This window comes from Pelobates fuscus, chromosome 6, assembly GCF_036172605.1.
Source record: "Pelobates fuscus isolate aPelFus1 chromosome 6, aPelFus1.pri, whole genome shotgun sequence".
Classification (NCBI taxonomy): domain Eukaryota; kingdom Metazoa; phylum Chordata; class Amphibia; order Anura; family Pelobatidae; genus Pelobates; species Pelobates fuscus.
In genome coordinates, this window is record NC_086322.1 from 190,481,950 (window position 1) to 190,499,568 (window position 17,619).

A 17,619-nucleotide genomic window follows, 5' to 3' on the forward strand; every position below is an offset into this window, starting at 1 on the left:
ATATTAAAAAATTATATATTTAGCTATCTGGGATGGGTGGAAGTTAGTGGGGAATTAGGGAATTTGGTGTTAGGCTAACTAGGGGTTAACGTTAAAAAAAGTTTTAAAATAAGCTTTAAAAAGGTAAAAAAAAATTAGAAAAATGTTTTAGTAATGTTTAAGTAAAAAAAAAATACCACCCCCTTTACCCAGTCTAAATAAAATTCCCCTTCCCTGCCAGTTGATCACTGCCAACAGTGATCAAAATACAGATCACAGTATTATACTGTGATCTAATTTTTTTTAACCCCTGAGGATTAACTTTTATTTATTTTTTTAACCCTCAGGGGTTCAATTTATTTAATGAATTAATTTAAATATTTTATAATTATATATTTTTCTAGCTGGGGTGGGAGTTACGGGAAAATGGGAAATGTACTCTTAGTGCTGCTTACTGCTACTTAGCGGTTAACGGTAAAAGAAAAGTTTAGAAAAAAATTTAAAAGTGTAAAAAAAGTTAAGAAAGTGTAAAACATTTAATAAAGTAATAAAGTAAAAAAAACAGTTTAAAATAGAGAAAATTTATGCCAAACTTACCGTAATTTTCTTTTCCTGGCTATTTCTCATGGCAGCATCACTTATGGGTAGCTCCTCCCTTAGCAGTCACAGGACAGGAATTAATTAGATTAATTAATTAGACTGATAGGTATAAAGAGTCCCTCCTCCCCTTACACCACAGTCCAATTATAAAGCTGAAAATAAAAATGGGCGGGAACCCTGATGCTGCCATGAGAAATAGCCAGGAAAAGAAAATTACGGTAAGTTTGGCATAAATTTTCTCTATTCCTGGCTAATCATGGCAGCATCACTTATGGGTAATACCCAAGCTCACAAATTTAGGGTGGGAATAAAATTATGATAAAACACACAGAACAAATTATTATGCTATGACTGAATTTAATATCAACGGGACAAAGAAACCGTAGACAAGACACTCTTCCCAAATGAGGTGGAAGGAGCATCCACATCAAGTTTGTAGTGTTTCATGAACGTCATCGGGGAAGACCAGGTGGCTGCCTTGCAAATGTCATCGTATGGAACCTCTGCCCAATTAGCCCAGGAAGTTGACAATGCTCTGGTTGAATGAGCCTTGATCTTCAGCGGAGGAGAGCGATCTTTATTGAGATAAGCCTTTCTGATTACAAGAGCAATCCAACGCTTTAATGTAGATAGAGAGGCTGCCTCACCTCTCCTGGCTCCTGAAGGCAAAACGAAAAGCTGGTGAGTTTTTCTGTAAGGAGCAGAACGTTCAAGGTACACAGACAGGCAGTCCATAACATCCAAACGATGCCACTTGATCTCCTCTGGTGAAGAAGGATTGGGATAGAAGGATGGCAGGACCACTTCTTGAGATAGATGGAAACGAGAGACCACTTTAGGCAGAAATGCTGGATTAGGTTTCAGGCACACCCTATTGTGGTAGAATTGGAGACAAGAAGGCAAGGTGGAGAAGGCCTTGATCTCTGAAATTCTCCTAGCGGAAGTAATTGCTACTAAGAACAATGTTTTGTAAGTTAGGAGGACAGCATCCAAATTCTCAAGAGGAACGAATAGATCCTCAGACAGGTAGTCGAGAACAAGCGGAAGGTCCCAAGGAGGGGTAGTGGATCTCGAGGGCGGTCTCAACTTGAAAGCCGCCTTGAAGAATCTGGAGATCAATGGGTCTGATGACCAAGAGGTGTTGCACAAAGCTGACAGGGCCGAAGACTGAACTTTAAGAGTGCTGATGCTAAGACCCTTATCCAGACCTTCTTGCAGGAACTCCAAGATGTCAGTGTTGCGAGGGCGTATGAAGTCAACTTGCTTGGCCGAAGCCCATTCCTGAAACACATCCCAGATTCTATGGTAGCATGAAGACGTAGAAGCCTTCCTTGAGTGTAAGAGAGTATTGACCACTGCTTCTGAAAGGCCTAATTGTTGAAGTCTTTCTTTTTCAAGACCCACACCCCCAATTTGAGGCGTTCCGGATGAGGATGGGATATTGGACCCTGTGTTAGCAGATCCTTCAATATAGGCAGGGGCCGAGGCTGTTCCTGGCTCAGCGTTGACAGTAGGGGAAACCACGGCCTTCGAGGCCAAATCGGGATTACGGCAATAACGGTTTTCCCTTCTGCCCAAACTTTTCTCAGGAATCTGGGTATCATGGGTAGGGGAGGGAACGCATACCCCAGATCGAACGACCAAGGAAGAGAGAGAGCATCCTGGCCCAGTGCCTGACTCTCTGGGTGGAGGGAGTAGTAATTCTCCACCTGGCGATTCCTGAACGAGGCCATCAGGTCGATCTGGGGCATGCCCCACCGATGGGTGATCCAAGCAAAAACTGACTGGTGAAGTTTCCATTCTCCCGGGAGAATTTCCGATCTGCTGAGAAAATCCGCCGCTACGTTCTCCGAGCCTGGGAGATAGATAGCCTTCAGTCCCTGGAGATAGGTCATGGCCATCACCATTAGAGGAGCCAGCTCTTTTAAGAGCCGCTTGCTCCTTGTGCCTCCCTGGTTGTTTATATAAGAGGCCACCGCTCGGTTGTCCGTCTTGATCAACACCCAGGAACTCCTGATCTTTGGAAGGAACACCTGAATGGCCTTGGAAACAGCTCGCAGTTCTCTTAGGTTCGAGTGGAGCCGACTTTCTTCTCGAGTCCACCACCCCTGAGTCCATGAGGAATCGAGGTGGGCACCCCAACCAGAAGAACTGGCATCCGTCGTAATGACGGTCCACGGAGGTTCTTCTAAGGGAAAACCCTTTGCTAGGTTCTTCCCGTTCCTCCACCAGTCCAACTCTCTTCTTATTGGCAGGGGCAGAGAAATTTCCTGATCCCAATCCGTTTTTTCTCTGTCGAACTGGAGAAGAAAACAACTCTGTACCGGTCGAAACTTCCATTGGGCCCACTTCACCAAACCTATCGTAGATGTCAAAGAACCCAGGAGACTCATGACTTCCCTTGCCGAGGCCTTCTCGAGAACCTGGAGCTTCTTGACCTTGTCTTGTAACTTCAGGACCCTCTCCGGAGACAAAAACACATGAGCAGAAATGGTATTTATCACTGCTCCGAGGAACACGATGGTCTGAGATGGAATCAGGGAGCTTTTTTCTATGTTGAGAAGCCACCCGTGATCTTGCAGGATGTTCATTGCCATTAATGTATGATGCTCCACTATTCCCTGCGAAGGCCCTACGATGAGTATGTCGTCCAGGTAATGGAATATCTCGATACCTCTCATCCTTATGACGGCAATCAGAGAGACAAGGACCTTCGAGAAAGTCCTTGGCGCTAAGCTGAGACCAAACGGAAGTCCTCGGAATTGGAAATGTCTTCCTAAGGCCCAGAATCGAAGGAACTGCATGTGGTTGCTGTTTACAGGGATTTGGTAGTAGGCGTCTTTTAAGTCTATGGAGGTCATCCAATCTCCTGGTTTTACGCACTTTAGGATAGTCTGTAAGGATTCCATTTTGAATGTCCTTACGTCTAGAAAGGCGTTCACTCCTTATAGGTTCAGGATGAGACGCCACTTTCCCTGGGGCTTTGGGGCCAAAACACAGTGGAATACATCCCCTGGAATCTTTCGTGAGAAGGGACTTCCTCCAACACCTTCTGTCCCAACAGAGTGGAAATGCAAGTCCTCATGGCCCTTCGCTTGACACCTTCTGACACTTTTGATTTTCTGAAATGGGCAGCACGTGGACGAGAGGAAAATTCTATCCTGTAGCCTTCTTTTATGATAGAGGTGACCCACTCGTCTGTGACATTTGCGGCCCACACCGGGTAAAAGAACTGCAGTCTTCCACCCACCGTACCCGGATTGGCCCGAGGACCTTCAGAAGGTCTTCCCGGAGGTCCTGGCACCTCTACCTCTGGAAGCCTTATTGGAAGAGGAGTGAGAGAAGGACTTCCACGAAGAGTTCCTGGAAAACTCCCTTCCGGGCTTGTAGCTTCTACTGTCCCGAAAGGACCGATCCTTAAATCGCCTGGTTTTCCAGGAGGAGGAAAAACCCTTTCTGCTGACTTGTGGAAGAAATGCTTTTTTCCCATCAGCCGCTTTCTGAATGGCATCCTCCAGGATCTTACCAAACAGGAGGTCCCCTTGGAACGGAAGACCACACAAGGATGCTTTGGAGGCATAGTCCGCCCCCCAGGAATGAAGCCATAAAGCCCTTCTGGAGGCCACCGATAGGGCCATACCTTTGGCAATCATGCGAGTGATGTCCAGGGAGGCTTCAGAGCAAAATTCAGTGGCAAGGCTCAAATCCTTGAGACTTCCCAGGAGATGTTCTCTACGGACACCTTGATCAATATCCTCCTCCAAATTAGCGAGCCAAACTCGTAAGGCCCTGGAGAGAGTGGTCAGCGCCACTGCCGGATGAAGGGCGGAGCCTAGCGCCAGATAGGCCTTAATCAGGTCACCATCCATACGCTTTTCCATAGGTTCTCTTAAGTATGCCATGGAGTCTATAGGAAGCGTGGTCTTTTTAGCCATATGGATCACTGCGGCATCAACCTTGGGAACCGAATTCCAAAGGCAGCAGTCCACGGCAGAATAAGGATAAGTCCTTGTGAATTTGTTTTTCAAGGTGGACTTCCTCTCCGGCTTATTCCACTCCTGAAGGATCATGTCCTTTATAGAGGAATGCACAGGGAACGTCGGTCTATTAGGTTTCAGATCCTCAAAAAACCTGTCAGCCTCTCTCAATTCAGACTTTTCTTCCGTGACGCTAAGAGTGTCTCTGAGGAGGTTAATAAGCCGATCTACAGATTTAGAGTCCAGAGACCTGGAGGCATAGTCCGCCTCCTCCTCCCCCTCATCAGAGACCTCCCACAGGTCCGGATCCTCCTCAGAGCTGGAAGACTGAGGTTCCGCTCTGCGTCTCTTAGGAGGGCCACCACATCCCGTGGTAGACTTAAAGCCCTCAGCAAGTGCACTGGAAATCCAGAGCTTAAGATCATCCTGCGGTGAAGTCTTACTGGGGACATTAGCCGCTTCCGACAAGCATTCCCTGCAGAGGTTCCTTCCAGGTGGAGCAGGTGATGAGCAATTAATGCATTTATTGGACTTTTCCCTTGATTTCCTCGCTGGGGAATCCAGATGCTTGCTGGGGCTGAAATAAAGCCATATATGACATATATTACAGGCTTAGTTAGGCACTCTTTTTAACAACCCCCCCCAATAGAAAAAATTGAATGGCTCACCTATGTTTTCTAGAGAGGGATCTTGCAGAGGCAGAGGGGGAATCCATACTACAAGGGAGAACCAAAGGGAAATTCAACACACAATACCTAACCAAAAGGTCAGAGCAGACTGACCAGCAAGAGAAAATATAACAACCTCAAACAAGAAATATCAGGAATCCTACCTTATAATGACACAAAGACCATCCGGTCCGCGCATGCGCAGACCGCTGGAACGCACGCCGTGCGTTCCAAACGCTCGCGGCCACGGAAATCACTTCCGGGTTCGCCGGATCCGGCCGCGAGCACCAGCCTGTCTGCTGAAACGCAAACTGTCCCAGCCTGCGACGCCCAAACCCCCAGGAAGCCCCAGGCAGTCGGGGAATAGCCCCATGGGCCAGAAGGCATAGCCACCAATCCAGGAGACCCCACATGGAACCGGACAACACACCAAGCCACAGGTAGGAGCACTCCAGGGCCCCACAGTATGGATTCAAAGAACTGCCAGAAATAGGTGCGGGGGGGGATATTTTGGACCCCAATTAAGAGGGGCAAGCTGATAACAAGGGGAATTTTTAAGGAAGACCAACCCCATCAGGCAAATAGAAATCCAGTGTCTCCCTCAGAACACCTAAATCCCACGTAGCGGTTCAGTACTTACACAGAACCTGACCCAGTTAGTCCTGCCCATGCAGGCTGTTTACTGGGGCCTTCAAATGAAGAGAGGCTGAACTTCATTTGGAACGAACCCACGACAAACGCAGGAAGGTGGCCATAAAAGAAAAAGTTAAAAGTCCTGGAGAACTTGCTAAGGACAGGAAAAAAGACTGTGGTGTAAGGGGAGGAGGGACTCTTTATACCTATCAGTCTAATTAATTAATCTAATTAATTCCTGTCCTGTGACTGCTAAGGGAGGAGCTACCCATAAGTGATGCTGCCATGATTAGCCAGGAAACTGGTTTTACAAAGTAAAAAAAGTTTTACAAAGTAAAAAAATACATACAAAAATGCTCATTACCACTACACTTGGTACAAGCTAGCGGAAAAATGATCCCACGCTAAGGTTCAAAATATGCCTTTTGAATTACCCTGGGATGTCTTCTTTAATAAATGGTATGCCTTTATGGTGTAATTGGATTATATAGCCTTGTAAAATACTCAAAAACGGGACATGGACAAAGCGTAAAAATTCAAAGTTTGAAAAAAACTGGAATGGCTGTGTCTCAAATGTGCCCCTTTAATGTCCACATATACCTGGCAAAGGTACATACGGGGGTATTGCTGTACTCAGCCGACATAGCTGACCAACATATGAAGTAGTATACAGTCATAGTACACATAAGGTTTGCAAAATATACTGTGTAAACTCACTTTGTGTGTCAAAAAGGCAGAAAAAATGCTTATGACCACTACACTTGGTACAAGCTAGCGGAAAAATGATCCCACGCTAAGGTTCAAAATAGGCCTTTTGAAATACCCTGGGATGTCTTCTTTAAGAAATGGTATGGCTTTATTTGGATTATATAGCCTGGTAAAATACTCTAAAATGGGATATGGGCACAGTGTAAAAATTTAAAGTTTGAAAAGAACTGGAATGGCTGTGTCCCAAATGTGCCCCTCCGATGTCCACATATACCAGGCAAAGGTACATATGGGGGTATTTCTGTACTCAGCAACATATGAAGTATTATACATTCGTAGCACACATACGATTTGCAAAAAAGCCCACCGTTTACACCCCATTGCTATATCACAATATCACCATACTGACGAAATCCCCAGCTCCTCTGTATTGTACAACAATAGTCTGACGTAAGATAGAGATCACTACCTAAACGCCTATACTTCTGTCCTAACTAAAATCAAATAGAGTACAAAAATCTAGAAGAGGGTGACTGTGTAAATTTCTGCAAATCTCATATTCAGCATCATCCCTGTCTGTCTCCTTCACCCTCCCCTATGTTAGTCCCGACGCGCGTTTCGCCGATTAACGGCTCTTCCCTTGGACTAACATAGGGGAGGGTGAAGGAGACACCCTCTAACATAGGGGAGGGTGAAGCTCCGAATCCACTCCGAGATAATATTGAAAATATATCCAACAAATGCCTACCCACGATCGCACCCCCACAGAGACATAAATTCTCCAATATAAGACCGCCTGCACCTCCCAAGATGGCGCCTACTACGAGGCTCGAGGAGGAGGACTTAGAGGAATCTCAGGAGGATAAGGAGCTCCTGGCCTCTTCCACACAGAGCATGCACTCCCCGGAGACTGAGTCAGAGGATGACTCATCGCCCTCTATTAAGGGTGACATAAAAATGTTACTCCTGGACCTGCGTGCACTCTGGAAAAAGCTGACCTCTAAGAGACACAACAGGAGGTGGCCTCCCAGCCTCAATGGGCCTAAAGGGGGGATCAGACACTTCCATGAGACTGACTGCATTCCCGGTGCACAAGGCAGCTACAGCTCTGGCCGTTGCCCCCAGAGATACAATCATTGTCACCAGGGACTTAGCAGTGCGCACAGAAATTATGGGCCACTTCAGAGCTCTGGGAATGGTTCAGCATGAGGAAACCACAGTGTCACTCTTTAATGATATCCCATTTGCTGCACTTATAGAAAGGCAAAACCTTGCACCAGAAGCTAAGAAGCTGAGGGACCTGGGGAGCTGATGGTTCTTTACAAGTCCCACAAGGAGACAAAACTCTTATGCTGTCTTCAGATGAAGACCCAGAGAAGCTTATACAGAGTTTAAACCTGCAAGCTCGACAATCAGAAGCTGACAACCAAAGAGTGCTCAGGAGGGGACATGGAGAGGCACAGGGGAAGGAATCTCGCTGACCTGACCCAAGCTCACCAAGAAAACAGCCCCTACACGCTGACTCTTCATCTTTCAGGATCTGTCCTGAAAGTACACCCTAGGCACACCGCCAAGCTATTACAAACACACCGTCATGACAGATCGAATCTTACTAGAGCTCTAACCTATGCCGTATAGTCCCCAGATTGAACTATAGAGGAACTCTATCATACTACTTCTGGCAAAACAGCCAACTCTATACACACAGAGCATTGTTATTGTGTTAATGCATTGTTAATGTGTAATGGTTAACTATAGTTTTTTATTATATGTTCTTTCATTGCTTTCATTTTATGCCGTGATATGGACATATACCATTGTATGCAAAATCCAATAAAATAAAAAAATAAAAAATTATTAAAAGAAAGTACCTATTTTACGTATGGATTAGATTCCCGAGAGTTTATATAAAGATGTTTTTGGAGTGATCTTATCCTCTCTATGAGCATTAATAAAACATTTTGTTTTTGCATACCTAAATACATGTGATAGCTGTGTCTTTATTTATTTTGTTTTAGTTTTAGCCATTACTTTCAGCAAAAAACAAAATGGCACGTTTTGAGTTTGCAAAAAGGCATGTGGTACACTCCCAAAATCTATGGAGTAAGGTGCTCTGGTCTGATGAGACTAAAATTTAACTTTTTGGCCATCAAGGAAAGCGCTATGTCTGGAGCAAACCCAACACATCAGATCACCCAAAGAACACCATCGCCACAGTGAAACAGGGTCATGCTTTGGGGATGTTTTTCAGTAGCCAGGACTGGGAAACTGGTCAGAGTTGAAGGAAAGATGGGGAATATTCTTGAGCAAAACCTGTACACACTGCTAAAGCAACACTTGAGTGGTTTAAGGGGAAACATGTAAATGTGTTGGAATGGCCTAGTCAAAGCCCAGACCTCAATCCAATAGAAATTCTGTGGTCAGACTTAAAGATTGCTGTTCAGAAGCGCAGGCCATCCAACTTGAAGGAGCTGGAGCAGTTTTGCAAGGAGGAATGGGCAAAAATCCCAGTGGTAAGATATGGCAAGCTCATAGAGACTTATCCAAAGCGACTTGGAGCTGCGATTACCGCAAAAGGTGGCTCTACAAAATATTGACTTTAGAAGGGTGAATAGTTATGCACATCGACTTTTTCTGTTATTTTGTCCTATTTGTTGTTTGCTTCACAATAAAAAAAAAAAAATCTTAAAAGTTGTGGGCATGTTCTGTAAATTAAATGATGCAAATCCTAAAACAATTCATGTTAATTCCAGGTTGTGAGGCAACAAAACACGAAAAATGCAAAGGGGGGTGAATACTTTTGCAAGGCACTGTATATGTTCCTTAAAGAGTGTGTGTGTCTAACATTGTGTTCATGTCTATGTATTTATGTCTGGCTAAGTATATGTGTGTATTCTGGAAGTGTGTGTCTGATAATTTACGTGTGTGTGTGTGTCTGCATGTGGCAAAGAGTGTATCCAAATTAGGGATCTTGGCCAATATTTTTAAGGGATACTGAGAGCCCTGCTTAATGCCATTCATGATCTCTTTAACTCCTTAACCCTTCTGTCACTGTCTTTAAGCTGGCTTTATCCATTTGACACTGCTACCACTGCTTCCCTCTCCTATGTTAGTTTTAAGCTAACCCACTCTCATATACTATTTGAGATTAAAGGTAGTAGTGTGTTATTTTTACTCTTCCCTCATTGCTCCCTACAATCATGTGTCTCCTTGTCCTATTCGTTCCTTATTTAAGGTTCATTCCATCTGCTTTTTTAATCCACCGTTATCTACCATGTTCCTAGCTTACTTCTACCTTTCTTTAATCATTTGTATGCTTGTATTATATACTTACTCTCATTCCTTATCACTGGCAACTTCAACATCCCTATTGATCAACATAATCACTCAAGATTTCAGATCAGTTGCTACTATTTTGGCCTTACTCAGTGAATTAACTACCCTATACACATATGCCTAAATTTAATATTATTTAATAAGCTTTAAAATTATTTAATATATAAAATAGAAAAATATATCATATGAAAAATATAGCAATATACAAAAAACAAATTATCTAAATATTAAAATACTAAACTATTTTAGCGGACGTTAGTGGGGGAGGAGCATGGGCAGATCTGGCCAGAGTCACGGGGGGTGGGAGGGCCTTGACAGAGGGGAAAGCTATAGTGCCAGGAAGACAAGTTTGTTTTCCTGGCACTATAGTTTCGCTTTAACTCTATTGTTAATGTCCCTTCACTCAAAATCATAAACCTAACTTATTTTAGTCTTTCAGAAAATTAAGCTTTCTTGATCTTTGTCAGTTCTTCTTTGCTATCTAAACTTCACTTTCACCTTTTTAATAGTCTCCTTTCATTTCCAAGCAATTTCACTCATTACTTCTACAAGTAGTATTGGATGTACACACCATCATGTGTCACTATTTGTTGCATGCTGCTGCTGGGCTTCAATAATTAAATCTACATGTGCTTAAATGTCCATAGTTGTGGTTTATCTGACAGCCACTAGTAGATGAGGAAGCTGCAAAATATAAAATAAATAAATATAAAATCTCATAAACATAAAACATATGCACGGCTTCACATGCAACATCTATGACTCCAAATCACTTCATTAAGATAATGCAATTTGATACATAGACTGTAGAGCCAACAATATTTGTTTTTTCAGATCTATAATTTCTTTGCTATTACTATGTCCTCTGTCCACCAACCTGTATTTTGTAAAATGCCATTTAAATCACCTTATACACCTGATACACTGCCGTGGCAGCTGGCCACACACCTTCACATCAGCAAAATGCTTTGGGAGAAACAAAAACTGCACATTCTTTAAATCAAATGCTCTCTGTTAGATGCATTTATTCAGTAAAGGACACTTGATGCTCATTGCGGATCAAGGATCTATCTTTTGCCTTAATTGCACCAGAGAGGAGGCCCAAAAAATTATTGCACAAGGTCCCTCTCTACATTAGTTTCACCACTGCATTGATTGATGTGTCAGAACCAAGTCTGACTTGATTATCGCAGTGGAAGCACTTCAGAAAGACAGCCACAAAACAGCTTTGTATAACATTGCAGCACTAAAACTACGGGAACTTTTAGGGCTAAAATTACACAGAACACTTCATTGAGATGCAGTGGCCTGGTTGCCTTTAATTCTCCCATGGCGAGTGACCATTAAATGTTATTTAAATATGGCTATTGGAGTTTATAATATCAAACAATAATGACTGACAAACAATACAGATGGAATAAGTGTATTTCTCATGCAATACTAAGAACCATAAGTTATTTTGGCTATGGTATACTTTCTGTTAGAAGCATGCTTTAGCATGGAAAACAAAACACCTTATAACTGAACTGTTCATAATGAAAATGTATTTGGGAGAATACACAGTAAATGAATCAAAATGAACAATACTCAGCCTTAACTAAAAATTTGATCTTCTTTGGATATAAATATTAAAGGAGCACTATAGGGTCAGGAGCACAAACATGTATTCCTGACCCCCATAGTATTAAAACCACTATCAAGCCCCGCTGGCCCCCTTTGCCTCGCTAAAGATAGCATAATCTTACTTGTATTCGAGCCTGAAGCTGCTGCCTCTGCCTGTTAACTTCCTCTGACCTCTGACATCATCAGAAGTGTAGGCCTGATCCAATCACAATGCTCCCCCATAGGATTGGCTGAGACTGACAATGAGGCAGTTCAGGGGCAGAGCCTGCACAATTCAAACACAGCCCTGGCCAATCCGCATCTCCTCATAGAGATGATTTGAATCAATGAATCTCTATGAGGAACATTCAGTGTCTGCATGCAGAGGGAGGAGATACTGAATGTTTGGATGCATTTTAGGCAGCCATGACCCAGGAAGGATCTCTAACAGCCATCTGAGGAGTGGTCAGTGAAGTTATCACTAGGCTGTAATGTAAACACTGCATTTTCTCTGAAAAGATTGTGTTTACAGCAAAAAGCCTGAAGGTAATGATTCTACTCACCAGAACAAATTCAATAAGCTGTAGTTGTTCTAGTGACCATAGTGTCCCTTTAACCTCAAGCTTTTTGTATTTTTAAATGTTTCTATTTTCTACAAATACAAAATATAGTCAGAATACAAAGAGCTGTGGTCAGATTGTTACCTTTACCGTTCCATTTAAAAAAAAAAAAAAACTATCTATAATGTCAGAGCTATGTGTATGTTGCTTCCCTTCCCTCTAAGTTTCTTTCTCACATTTTTTTCTGAATGGAAAGCCAGTGATTGGCTGAGAGTGTCAGCTGATGCTTTTAGCCTGTCACTGTCACACAGTCCGAGGCTTCTTCATTGGGCTGATGAAGACAAAGAGGTCCCAAACGGAGAGGTGACCTCTTGCCAACTTTGAGGTTAAACAACCCAGAAACAATATATCTTCTAAAGGTAAGATGGTGCCCAGTACCTCTAGGGAGGAGAACAACTTAATTGAGATCAAGTTGTTATGGTTCCTTTTAATTGCAAGTGGAAAAAATAAATATCTAGGCACACTTGAGGTTTCTTCTAAAAAGCAGTCTTTTTATTTGAAACAAAGTAGTGGAGACAATGTTCCGGCTCCTCTCTCAGCCTTTATCAAGTCTTTAATTGCAAACACTTGAAAAAAAAAGCTTTTCTCATTAAACCATTCATATTGGTTTTATCCACTGCTACCTTGTATCTCAATGTACCTTTTCCTTTACATTGTAAATTTACAAATGGGTTTTACACAGCACTTTATATAATAGTACTACAAATATTAGGCTTAAGTTTATGTGTAGGGTGCTCAACTTTTTGTGTGCTACCATGTATAATTATATATCTCTCTGTATATAAGGATTGATTATTTTATTTATTTATTTATGATTGCCATTTATATAGCGCCAACAGATTCCGTAGCGCTTTACAATATTATGAGAGGGGGATTTAACTATAAATAGGACAATTACAAATAAACTTACAGGAACAATAGGTTGAAGAGGACCCTGCTCAAACGAGCTTACATTCTATAGGAGGTGGGGTGTAAAACACATTAGGACAGAAATTTACAATCAAATAAGGTGGGCTGCCCTTAGTAACACTCACTCGATAAGAGCACTAAATGACATATGTTATATAAAATAAAAAAGTACATAAAATATGTCCTAAAGCCCTCACTAGATGTTCTCCATACATACATGGACGACTATATACAATCATTTAGAATGACAGCAATGTATTTTCTAGTAAATGCCAGTGTCTAGATATGCTAGAGATTAATTTTATTTCTACATTAACCTCAATACATATTGAGATGCAATATCTTATCTACACAACAAGGCACATCATAAATTTACTGATAGGTAGTAAAACAGCGCACTATTGTCAGGTATGATCAACATAACATGTAGCTGCTTTGGCAAGATTATAAGCGGTGTAATCTACTGGAAAAAAATCTTTTAAATCTAACCAGCCATTTTGCTTGAAATAAATAGTGTTTTGTTCAAAAGAGAAGTACACTATCATTTATTTTAAACACGGTATTCATGCATTGTAATAGGTACAATACAAAATTGTCTCTCTGTCTAAGAGAAAGAATAGGAACAGTGTACTCATTACTAATGCAGAGTCTACGATAACACCTTCCAAATGAGAAAAACTGTGGGAAATTGACTTCCTTTATTAATAGCCCTCATGAGTCAATCTGCAGCATTGATGTATCTTACCCATTTAGGGAAATGATGTGCTGAAAAAAATGCATTACATTAAGGAGCCTGAGAGGGGGCACGTGCTTTACGGAAGCTGAAATCTGTCATGATGTCTCCTAATATCCGGATATTCCCCATTTGCACGGCTCTTTAAGCAGGCACTCTAAATGGAAATGCAGTTGACATTTTTGTGACTATATGTAATCAAACACCATTAGAATTTGGCTTATGTTTCAGGAGATAATTAAACACATTTCTTGCTCATTACTAATTCTTTTTAACATAAAAGTGGAAGAAAAAGCGTGCTATAGGAGACGATTTCCAGATGGAAAATGGGTTCTAAAAATGAGTTTGTGGACGATATCTTGTTCCTTCTAATTAGAGAATACAATAACATTGCTCAATACAAAATATGTGTAAGAAAGATTTAGTTGTGTATGGAGCCATCATTTCACTGTAAACTATGTAGCACTTTGTTCATCCTCTGGCAGTCAGCAGGTTAAATAACCATCATTTGTTTTTAAAGAATTAACTATTTTATGTATTGAATTTCTTTGTTATGCAGTACATTCCATAATAATATTGCAATTGTTTAAGCTTGTTGTGTCACAATTATTATACTGTAATCAAGTGACAGCACTAAAAAATAAAAAAAGTTTTGTCATGGAAAACTTTGGTAAATTCTAGTTCAGAGTGGTGGATCCATATGTAACATAATATAAGGCATGACATAACTTTAACCCTTTAAAAAGCAATGGCAGTATATGCCATAAAAAGACCCTAGTCTTCAAAAAATGCCATCACAAAATGGATTGATTTTCTCAATTAACAACTGCAGCAATGTATGGAGATGCTATAGCTAAATGAGCAGGACATGTTGACAGTAGTAGATTTTGAAGAATGCAAGGTATACACCGGTCATTAAATGAACACTCTTGTCCCCTAAAGCATATCAGAAAGCTAACTGCAGGTTAACTGCATACACCTGCATGCTTCTTTTATAGACCTGCTGATGATTTCTAGAGAAATCTTTACTTTTATGAATCTGCTATATCTCCCAGCAATGCTCTATGAGAAGCATATGATTGGATACTTGTCGCGATGATGACTTCTTAGAAGTAGGAACTTCAGGAAAGCTGCAGTGACTAGGCTCTCCAGGAGATGAAATAACAGTGACTTCAGACAAATATAAAAATTAATATACGCATATAGGGGTTTATAGATGAATATAAACTATACAAAAAAAAAATAAAAATGACACCAATTGGCCACTCAAAATATTTTGAGTAAAAGCCTTCAAAGAGTATCCTCACTCTTTCCTGTGTGATAATTGACTCAACATTAACCTCTAATTTTATCACATGACAGGAGGCTTCCTATTTTGCATAACTTTCTTTACTTATGCCTCCAGCAGCACAAGACAATCAATCAAAACTTTAAACCAATCACCTGCTTACTACCGCTTACTAAAATGGCAACAGAATTAAAGGGACACTCCAGGCACCCAGACCACTTCTGCTCATTGGAGTGGTCTGGGTGCCAACTCCCACTACCCTTAACCCTGCAAGTGTAATTGTTGCAGTTTTTTTATAAACTGCAATAATTACCTTGCAGGGTTAAGTCCTCCCCTAGTGGCTGTCTACTAGACAGCCACTAGAGGGAACTTCCTGGTCCCTAGCACAGATTATCTGTGCTAGAGCGTCGCTGGACGTCCTCACGCTGTGTGAGGACCTCCAGCGTCACTCTATTCCCCATAGGGAAGCATTGAAATTCATTTTCAATGCTTTCCTATGGGGTGCGCCAATGCGCAGGCGCGGCATTGCCGCGCATGCGCATTAGGTCTCCTCGGCCGGTGGGCGGGATCAGTCTCGCCCACCGGCCGACGGATGAAGAAGGTGGAGCGGCGGGGGAGGAGTAGGCAGCGACGTGGGACATGTTGCTGCCTGAGGTAAGTGACTGAAGGGGTTTTCACCCCTTCAGTAACCGTGTATTGGGGGGTGGGAGGGAGAGGGACCCTCCAGTGCCAGGAAAACGGATTGTTTTCCTGGCACTGGAGTTTCCCTTTAAAGTAAATGTGCTTCTTTGAGCATAATGCCCACTACAGTCAAATTATACATGTTTAACCCCTTGAGGACAGCTTCAGTTTGCTTGTTTTAAACACTTTTGTCATTTATGTATGTGTGTTCAACCACAATTTCCATCTTTTCATTATTTGTAGCAACACATACTATATACCCATTCTTAAAAGGACGAAAGGGCTTTTATTTAATGTGACATATAACTTCTTGTTTATTTTAAATAAAAAAAAAAAACATTTTACTACAGTATCAGCCATTATAATGTGTTCAGAAATAGTGCAGCTTAAGAAAAGTATTGCAAACTACATTGACTTACCGTATATACTCGAGTATAAGCCGACCTGAATATAAGCTGAGGTACCTAATTTTACCACAAAAAAATGGGAAAACTTATTGACTCGAGTATAAGCGTAGCGTGGGAAATGCAGCAGCTACTGGTAAATTTAAAAATAAAAATAGATCCCAATAAAATTACATTATTTGAGGCATCAGTAGGTTAAATGTTTTTGAATATTTATTTACAGTATGTGTATATAATGAATGCAGTGGGTGTGTGTTTTTTGTGTAGTGTGTGTATATAATGAATGCAGAGTGAGTGTGTTTGTGTAGTGTGTGTATTTATTGAATGCAGTGTGTGTGTATATAATGAATGCAGTGTGTGTGTGTGGTTGTGTGAATGCAGTGTGTGTGTGTATATAATGAATGCAGTATGTGTATATGATGAAGAGTGTGTGTATATAATGCAGTGTGTGTTTGTGTGGATGCAGAGTGTGTGTTTGTGTGAATGCAGTGTGTGTGTATATGATGCAGAGTGTGTGCGTATAATGCAGAGTGTGTGTTTGTGTGAATGCAGTGTGTGTATATATAATGCAGTGTGTGTATATGATGCAGTGTGTGTGTGTGTGTTTGTGTAGTGTGTGTAAACTGGGTGGGAGGGTATTTTTAATATTTTAATATTATTATTCTAATATTTATTTATGTTTTACTTTTTTTTTGTCCCCCCTCCCTGCTTGTTACCTGGCCAGGGATGGGGGCTAGGGCATTCCCTGGTGGTCCAATGGTATGGGCTGAGCAGTGGTGGGAGGGCATTTTAAATATTTTTATATTCTTATTTTAATGTTTAATTTGTTTAATTAATTTTTTGTCCCCCCTCCCTGCTTGGGCAGGGAGGGGGGATATGTTAATCCCTGATGGTCCAGTGGTATGGGCTGAGCAGTGGAGGAGCCGGCAGCAAGCTGTTACTTACCTTTCCTGCAGCTCCTCCAGCTCCCCAGTGTAAATCTTGCGGTCTGCGTGCCACACGGAGCATTGCCATGGTAACCCTTGGTAACGCTCTGACAGCTGCAGCACTCACGAGATTTACACTGGGGACCTGGAGGAGCTGCAGGAAAGGTAAGTAACAGCTTGCTGCCACCCCTCCCCCCACCAGGACAGCCCGGCGGTCCTGATCTGTATTATGGCAATGTAAGTTGACCCTGACTTGAGTATAAGCCGAGGGGGGCTTTTTCAGCACAAAAAATGTGCTGAAAAACTCAGCTTATACTCGAGTATGTACGGCAGGGACGTTTTAGCCACGAGGCAAACAAGGCATTTGCCTTGGGCGGCATTTTCCAGGGCTTTTTTTGCCGCCCCCAAATGCCCAAGGCAAATGCCTTGTTAGCCTTGCGGCTAACTGACATGCTGGGCTGGTTGCAGGGCGGGCGGCGCTGGCGGGCGGCTGGCGAAGGAGAGCTCCCCCTGAGCTGTCTGCTCAGCTCCCTCGTGCGCTGCAGAGTGAGGCTG